The following is a 9,493-nucleotide window of genomic DNA, read 5'->3' on the forward strand; positions in this document are numbered from 1 at the left end:
AAACTACTTTATTTTGTACATTTCTTATGCAAATAACACAAATAAAATCTATTTTTGTCATATAGATGAATGAAGAACTTCATTTTGACATAACACAAGGTCATCTTATACACATTCCGCGACAAAAATCCTAACCCACTGCTCCATGCTCCTTCCTCACTATCTACCCCTTCTGTGTTGCCTCTGTCTGTCTGCCCCTCCCCCCCCCTTTAGAATGTAAGCTCTCACAAGCAGGGCCCTCTTACCTCATGTATTTTTCATCCTTTACTTACATCGTTATCTACTCTATACTCCAAATGTTTATATATCATGTACTTGTCCTGCAATGTCTTGTACAGTATGTCAGTGTTTTCTTGTTTTGTTCAAATGTTTGTGCACTTTGCAAGGCGCTGCGGAACCCTTGTGGCGCCATAAAAATAAAAGATAATAATTACCTATGGGTGCAGGGTGTGCAGTGTGGGCCCCCCTGCACCAGTGCACACCCTGCACCCATTATTTATAAGCCCAATACAAAGTTTTGTAGCATAAAACCTTCTTATGTGTACAGTACGTCCTAAATTACAGTTACACTCACATAAAGCCTAAATCAAATGTACGGTATCTAAAAGCCATTTGGCAGATAGTCCTTATTTGTCTGGAGCAAGTTAAACAACACAGCAAATGTCTAATTGGTTGCTATACTTTGGTGAATCAAAATGCAAGCAACTGTAATAAATGCGCCTAATATCCGTTCTGTGCTCAGTGACGGCAAGCAGCTGCAGTGCAGTGTAGCACAAATTGCACAGCGATCAGATGACTCGTAAAATGGTGTCTGTAGTTCAGCACTTTTGCCTCTAGTGTATAGCGTGTAGCATCCAATAGCACAGCCCCTTCCCAGTCATGTGACTGGGCGGTTATAAAAGTGAATACAGTGGACGCCTCTCATTTTGCCGACCTTGCCGCTGCGTATATTTTGTGTTCCGGGTGATTGAGCAGCATGTCCTCCGCCATGGCTCGAATGTTCCGAGTGACCGGACTGTCCCAGGTCATCTTCCGCAGGGGTCTGGCTTCCAAATCGTCCCAAGGTGGGCTGAGCGCCATGGTAAGTTCCAGGTCCTTTCCCGCAGTCTGGATGCATCCAGAAAGTCCACAGGCCCTGTGTCTGGCAGTGCGGTGAGTGCGGCGCTCTGCAGCACTGATCAGCTAATGCTTTCCTATTACTGCAGTGCATACAGTCAGAGGCCGGTCATTGGGAAATGACACCAGTGACAATAAGCCAGGCTGCCCTATGCCTACTGATTAGCTGCTTACTGTCCTTGTTGTTCTGTTATCCTAGTCTGCACTAGTGGCTCTCGCCTAGTGGCTAGGTGGGAACTGGGAAGTAAGTTGGTTTGATGCAGAGACCAGTAGTAGTGTATTCTGCTATGCTGCAGGTCTCATGTTTCCTTCATGAGCTGTAATGTAATGGTGCGTACACACTAGACGATATGCTCCCTGAGCGATATCGTCTAGTGTGTCCCCGGCAGGCTGTGCTCAATGTCGTTCATGACATTGAGCACAGCCGCTGAACAATATCATTAGCGATATCGTTCAGCGCCGGGCTCTCTCACCCATTCCCTGACATGCAGCAACCTGACGAGGTCGTCAGGTTGGCCTGCATGTCAGCCCGATGAACGAGGATGACGAACGACCCGCGGGAACGCGCGTCGTCGTCTTCGTTCATCTTTTTTGTGTTAAAAATGGACGATAAAGTGGACGACTGAACGATAACGATATCGTTATCGTTCAGTCGTCCACTTTAATCGCCCAGTGTGTACGCACCATAAGTGGTGGTTCAGGTTATCAGACACCTGAGTGCTGTATAGGAAGCCATTTACGAGATCCTAAGTTAGAGTGGTCTGGCTAGGGTAAGTAGTCACAATGTCGACCTCTTACAAATGTTGACATGGCCAAAATGTCCACTTATGAGATGACAATGAAAATGTCGTCAGGGTTAGGCTATGGTGTTAGGCACACCCGAGAACTCGATTGTTAACATTGTGACGATGTTGACATGTTTTGTTGACATTATGACCGTTTCCTTCTCATGTTAACTTTGTCGACTTAATATAGGGAACCCCTGGCTAGTTCTTGGATTACTGTTTTGGAAACTGACTTGAATAGTATTAATATCATAAACATTGTTAAGCCTTTCTGTAGGATCTGACAGCTTTGTTTACTTTGTTCTTATAACTATTTGAGAGATATAGATTAGATAGATATCTATTTATTTTTTATATGTGCGTATGGCTGTGTTGAAAGCATGTTGGGATTTGTCGTATAGCTGTTGAAAATGGAAACTTCTGTTGAAGTATACTCCTATTCTTATCCTTACTGACCAGAATAAGTCTGATGTATTGTAGGTGACGACCTAACAGTTTTTCTATATTACAGGACACTGTTATTGGTCTCAGTACATTTATGGCCTGCTTCCTGATACCATCTGGTTGGATCCTGGCCAACCTGGAAGAATATAAAAAGAGGGACTAATTCTGAACACTCCAACCAACTTTACCGCATTTCACTTCCAGCATGGTTGAGGTTACAGCGGTACGCTGGTACTAAACGCACAGTTACTTGTGATCTAGCAGTCTGTTACATTAAAAAATGTTTACAATCCTACAACAAATCTTGTAATTGTTTTTTCTTCCAATATCTCATTAGCAGAAGTTGAAAAACAAAGGGACCATCCTCGTTAAACTGGCTACACATTGGATGACATTTTGAACGATTTCCCGATTCCAACGGATCGGAAAACAACAAATGGTCAACTGTGTATGCACTAGGCTCGTTCCCGCGTCTGTCACATCTTTAGGTCCGCCCTGCATGCTGCTCAACTTGAAGATGTGACAGACTGTCATGCATGTGGATGCGGCAGGGAAATTATGTATTGTGCGGCCGTTCACCAAATTGCGTGGTGTACTGACCACATGATATGTCTTCCATCGCATCTGTCAGGTACACAGGTTGTCTAATGTATAACCAGCTTTAATCAGATGTCTGAATTCCTTTTTGACATGTTGAGTTTAGTTTTCTAGTATAAAGTATAGCTCTGGCATGGTCCTGTCTTGGCCTGAAACAGCTTATCTGCGGCTGCCTTTTTCCAGTTTCAGCTGTATTACCAGTAATGGAAAGTCATGTGACAGGTGAAGGTAATGTCTCGGAGTCGGCAATGTGAGAGCTGGCCAGAATAGTTGAACAACTGAAGATTAACTGGAATATTTCCAATTGGTTCTCCCCAGACCTGCACAGTGATGTGAGCAGGTGCATCAATAAGTTACTCAGCAAGGTATGGGGGAGCTGTCATGTAAGTTTTTATTTTTAAAATGTTTTTTTTTCAAAATAAAAAAATCCCACAAAGGCAATAAATGACATGGGATAAGCACAACATGATTCATGTAACATAATTAGGAGGTAAACATTTTATATTGTTCATAAATGATTCATGTGGCTTTTTTCCTTCTACCATTTCGGAGATAGAGATATATCTCTATCTCTATTCCATCTCATCTCAACAAATGTGTGAAGTAACCCACCATTATGTATGTAGGCGGTATCCCGACCGTCTGCATCCCGAAGGTAAGTGGTTGGGGGTTAGGCACCAGGAAGGGAGTTTTAGGATTAGGGGGGAGGTTAGGCTTAGGCACCAGGGAGAGGGTTAGGATAACTCTTACCGTTTGTTCCTATGGTTGTCGGGATTCTGGCTGTTGGGATTTCATACCCAACCCGTATCAAGTGCTAAGCAAACACAGATTGTTAGATTAACTGCATATTCTTCAGTCATGCACACGTATATAATTCGGGATGCATGTCATGTCAATGTGTGTAGTGGGCAGCCCCCCAGTAGCTTCAACGGCCAGCAATGGACACATCACAAAGTAAGTATAGCGGTGTATGGGCAGTTCCAAAACTACAAGTAGAATATAAAACAGCATAGAAGGTACAATACCTTGTGTAATTTTTAATACTTAAAAGTACTTCTACACTTTTTTTTTTTTTTTTTTTTTACACGTGTGTATCCTATGTTATATTATGCTTTACTTAGGTCCTAGAATCATTAATCCATTATACTGACTGCTCGCTCCAAAACATTAATACAATTCTGTTTGCATCTGGCTCTGCAGTTCCAGTCATACTATCCAATTGTGCATGTGCTGAATGGGTCTATGCCCAGAGTGGGATGTAGTTAGGTGAGCACCGCACGGGAGGCTGGCAGTTGCAGTCCCGGTGCTGGAATCCTGACCTGCGGCCAGAACATCAGCACCGGAATACTGACATCAGTTGAGATGTCAATGCCGGTTTCCCGACAGCCGGCATCCCGAACGTAAGTATAGCAGGCCAGGTTAGCTGCTAGGGGAGGGTGTATATTTAAGTTTAGGCACTGTGGTGTGGGTTAGGCTGCAGACGGGTGGGGGTGTAGGCACTAATGGGGAGGGTTAGGATGCAGGAAGGGAGGGTAAGGGCTTGAAGGGGGGAGGGTTAGAACACTTACTAAGCCCCTGTTGGGATTCTGAGCATTGAGATGTCGCTGTCTGTATTTTGAGAGCCAGCATCCCGGCTGCCATTCTCCCATACCCAACTGCGCAGAGTATGTGTGTGACTGCTTATTAACTGATAGGATGCCAATTGCAACCTGTGTCCAGAAGAATTCTCATGTGGCAGCTATTTGCTTCTTTCTAACATCAGGGAGCACATTCTTTTGGCAATCCTTTTATTTTCTATAGTATTGCATATTACAGTCCTATAGCAAATGCATACATGTGAAAACATATTAAATACAATTACAGCATTGCTGCTAATATGGTCCTTAGAGATATATATATATATATATATCTCTATCTCTATCTATCTATATCTTCATGCATTTTGTATCTTTGGAAAGCCCCAAATCTGGAGAAACGGCATAAGTTTTTCCAGTTCTCGGAATTCTGTGGCAGGATTAGCAGATGGAAATGGGTTGGAGCTTAACTGTAACCAAAAACAGCTGAAAAGTACACACTCAAGGCATGCCCCGTCGCTGGGGTTACGATTTATTATGTTACTATACTGGGATAGTGATAGTGTGCCTTACTTCCATTCTCTTGTAGAGCCAGTGCTGAGGAAAAAGAACATAGTACAGCAACATAATTACAGAATCCTTTGTTTTCTGTGGATGATCACTACGTTAGGGGGTAAATATGGTAACTTTCCACACATGTGCGTGTGTGGAATAAATATATATATATATATATATATACAGTACCAGTCAAAAGTTTGGACACACCTTCTCATTCAATGATTTTTGTTTTATTTAAATTATTTTCACCATAGATTAATACTGAAGACGTCAAAATAATGAAAGAATACATATGGAATTATGTTGTAAACAAAAAAGTGTTAAACAAATCAATGTTTTATATTTTAGATTCCTCAAAGTAGACCACTTTTGCTTTTGATGACAGCTTTGCACACTCTTGGCATTCTCTCAATCAGCTTCATGAGGTAGTCTCCTGGAATGGTTTTCAAACAGTCTTGAAGGAGTTCCCAGAGGTGCTGAGCACTTGTTGGCTGCTTTTCCTTCACACTGTGGTCCAAGTCATCCCAAACCAGCTCAATTGAGTTTAGGTCAGGTGATTGTGGAGGCCAGGTCATCTGACGCAGCACTCCATCATCACTTTCCTTCTTTGTCAAGTAGCCCTTACATAGCCTGGAAGTGTGTTTGGTGGTCATTGTCTTGTTGAAAAACAAATGCTGGTCCCAGTAAGTGCAAACCAGATGGGATGGCATGGTGCTGTGGTAGCCATGCTGGTTAAGTGTGCCTTGAATTTTGAATAAATCACCCGCAAAGCAACCCACACCACCTCCATGCTTCACAGTGGGAACCACACATGCAGAAACCATCCGCTCACCTTCTCTGCATCTCACAAAGACACGACTGTTGGAACCAAAAATCTCAAATTTGGACTCATCCGACCAAAGTACAGATTTCCACTGGTCTAATGTCCATTCCTTGTCCCAAACAATTCTGTTGTTCATCCTCCGTAGTGGCTTCTTTGCAGCAATACGACCATGAAGGCCTGATTCACGCAGTCTCCTCTGAACAGTTGATGTTGAGATTTGTCTGCTACTTGAACTCTGTGAAGACTTTGTGGTCTCTAATCTGAGGTGCTGTTAAGTAGTGGTTTCGGAGGCTGGTATCTCTAATGAAGTTATCCTCTGCAGCAGAGGTAACTCTTGGTCTTCTTTTCCTGGGGCGGTCCTCATCAGAGCCCGTTTCATCATAGCGTTTGATGGTTTTTGCAACTGCACTTGAGGATACATTCAAAGTTCTTGAAATTTTCGAAATCGACTGACCTTCATGTCTTAAAGTAATGATGGACTGTAGTTTCTCTTTACTAAGTTGAGTGGTTGGTGCCATGATATGGATTACAACAGTAGTCAAATAGTGGTGTCCACTGTGTACTAACCCTACCTCTGCACAACACAACTGATGGTCTCAAACACATTAAGAAGGCAAGTAATTCCACAGATTGACTCTTGACCAGGCACACCTGTTAATTCAAAACCATTCCAGGAGACATGACCTCATAAAGCTGATTGAGAAAATGCCAAGAGTGTGCAAAGCTGTCATCCAAGCAAAAGGGGCTACTTAGAGGAATCTTAAATATGAAACCTATTTTGATTTGTTTTACACTTTTTTTGTTTACAACATAATTCCATATGTGTTCTTTCATAGTTTTGATGTCTTCAGTATTAATCTACTATGTTGAAAATAATTTAAATAAATAAAAACCACTGAATGAGAAGGTGTCCGAACTTTTGATTGGTACTGTATATATAAATTTATTCCCAGTCAGAATGCTCTTCTCTGAGGATTTTAGAATACTGCTCTATTAATGATTTTACTGAAACTTAGGAAGTAATAATGACGTTTATGCTGGGTACACACTGAATGATGTGTTGTGCGGGCATGCTGGCATCAGCAAGTGTGTACACACTTGATGCCTGAAGCGCCGGCGCAACATCAGGGGCCATGCTGCTGACTGCGCGCATCGTCTACAACATAGACATTGCCCAATGTCGACGATATGTCGTCCGATTTGCCGCATCAGATGACATATCTACTAGTGCCTCCCAGCTTTAGACTATTAGGGGTATTCAATATGGAGCAGAAACGCAGTTTCTGCGATGTTTTTGCTCGGATGACGTCATTTTCGCCGCTTTTACTTTTACACCGTATTCAATTTGATAACTTTTGCCGGTTGCGAAAAGTATATTGCATTTGACCCTGCGAAAAAGTATCACTAAGGAATGGGTGGCGAAAAAAAAGTGCAGAATTGGGGTTTTGGGGTGCAACACTTTGGAAACCACCCTGCAACCTTCAGACAGTCCCCCAAAGGTAAACTGTCAAAAATGTTTAAAAAAAGACCTCAGAAGACCCCAAAAAATGCACTTTCATTTTGGGGGTGAAAAAAAAAATTGGGGGGTACAAAGCTAAAAACTAGCGAACTACAATCTAGGGGGGGTCCTCAAGTGTTTTTGTCATTGCAGGTGTTTTCGGCAGGTGGATCTTTCATGTTTTTTTTTAAAACTTCACTTTAGCAACTTTTAAATATGCTCACCCCCATTTTCAAGCACCAAAAATTTGCTGGGACTACTTATTTTCTGCAAAAAAACCTTCTAAATACTATTCTTCACCACCTTCCCAAATCCCCAAAATAGCAGCTGTTGAGCCCATTTAAAGACCCCAAAAACCTTCAGCAGGGCTAATCGGGGGTATCCAGAGTGATCCCCCATGTCAGAGCATCTTTTTGGGGGTGTTACGGTGATTTCCCAAAAGAAAGCGAAGTTTTCGCTGATTTCATATTGAATCCGGGTATAATCGGCGCGCGCAATACTTTTTTACCGGCAAAAGCTCCGATGTGCATCGAAAACTTCAACACGCATAGACGGCGAAGTTTACGTTTCATATTGAATACACCTCTATGTTGCTCAAACATATATGAATAAAGCAAAAATGTTTATGATCAGATGAGGAAATGCACAAATGAGTTCAGTCCCTAGGGTAGATATGACCATAGCTGGCATGTGTGACAAAACTATCATTTATCTTGAAGGTGAGGATCCTCTTAGGGACCCCATGGATAGAAACATAAGCGTTTTGCTCAAAAGGTTGCATACTTCATCAGGAACAACATCAGTCAGTTGTTGCCATGTTCAGGCAACCTGTGGCACTCCAGTTGCTGTGGAAGTACACATACCAGCATGTCATAGTTTAGCTATGAAGGCAGTGGTTTTCAAACTCCATGCTCAAGGCACCCCAACTGTCCAGGTTTTTAGGCTATCCATACTTAAGCACAGGTGACTTAATTAGTACTTCAGTCAGTTTGATTATACCATCTACGCACAAGTATGGATTGTCTTAAAAGCTGAACAGTTAGGGTGCTTTGAGGATTCAAGGCCTGATTCAGCTGATTGCAGATTTCCGATTATCAGGACTCTGTGCGTGCGCAGGACATATTCTGAGAGTGTGCAGAATGGGTTCTGCGCAGGCTCACGCATACCCTTCTAGGCATTTAAGAGGCGCTGTGGGTTTGGCCGGTATTCCTGAAAGCGGGGGCTTGTCCGCCCCGTTTCCTGGGAGTGGCAAGCCCAGGTACTGCGTCGTCTGACACAATGTCCTGGGCTCACAAGCCGGCCAGCCTGAGTAAGCTGAAGCTTACTTAGCTGGCTGGCGGCCTGGCGCTGTCCTCTGTCGACCACGAATGGTGATGACAGCTTGCGACCGCAAATGCAGCAGGGGGTGTCATACACCTCATCTGCATTTGCATAATAGCAAGGACGTAATTACAAATCTCCCTGTGTGCAGCTTTGCAATTATGATCCGTGCTGAATCACCCCCTCAGTTTGGGAATACCTGCATTAACGTATATATTAAAACTGGCAGGGCATGTTGGAGAGAGGCAGGAAATTGCCTATGGAAACACAGCCAATACCAGCTTAGAAGTGTGACAATCATGTAGAATTCCTTTGTTAAGCTTCTTTCCATTTCAATGCATTTGCAAAGGTTTCTGTATTAAAAGACCCCTCCATTTCTGCAGGTGGTGTCCCCAAGGAGCAGGTGTCGAAGTTCTTGGATATGGTTGGTTGATGTCCTTTTATAGCAATTCCCCTGAAGGTTCAGATCAGGTTACCTAGCGGTTCCCCACCATTGACTTCAATGGTGGGAGCAGTTTATTAGCTGAGAGATGCGGAGGCTCACCTCTCTGTCAATGAACGGTCAGCACCGGGCTTTCTATACAGAAGTGCCGCAGCTGAGCTGTCATTCGGAAAGTACTGTCCTAGATTGTGGATCGGGACATTTCGCTTTATTGTATTAAGAACATCGTGAATGCCTACTTGGAATAAAGAGGATGTAATCTACTCTAGGAATAGGTGTTTTTTTTTTTTTTTCTACATATGTCATGGATTTCTACTGGAGCAGGGGACGTGATTG

At 43.0% G+C, this 9,493-nt stretch overlaps 1 long non-coding RNA gene across 1 annotated transcript; it reads left to right on the forward strand.

The window, feature by feature from the left end:
* The first annotated feature begins 754 nt into the window (after window positions 1-754).
* LOC148515369 (uncharacterized) lies at window positions 755-2,647 on the forward strand. Its single transcript, XR_015879415.1, has 2 exons — window positions 755-1,081; window positions 2,413-2,647. It is a non-coding gene; the product is annotated as an uncharacterized LOC148515369 (long non-coding RNA).
* The last annotated feature ends 6,846 nt before the right edge of the window (window positions 2,648-9,493 follow it).

Source organism: Taudactylus pleione, unplaced genomic scaffold (assembly GCF_031769625.1).
Source record: "Taudactylus pleione unplaced genomic scaffold, aTauple2 ptg000250l, whole genome shotgun sequence".
NCBI lineage: Eukaryota > Metazoa > Chordata > Amphibia > Anura > Myobatrachidae > Taudactylus > Taudactylus pleione.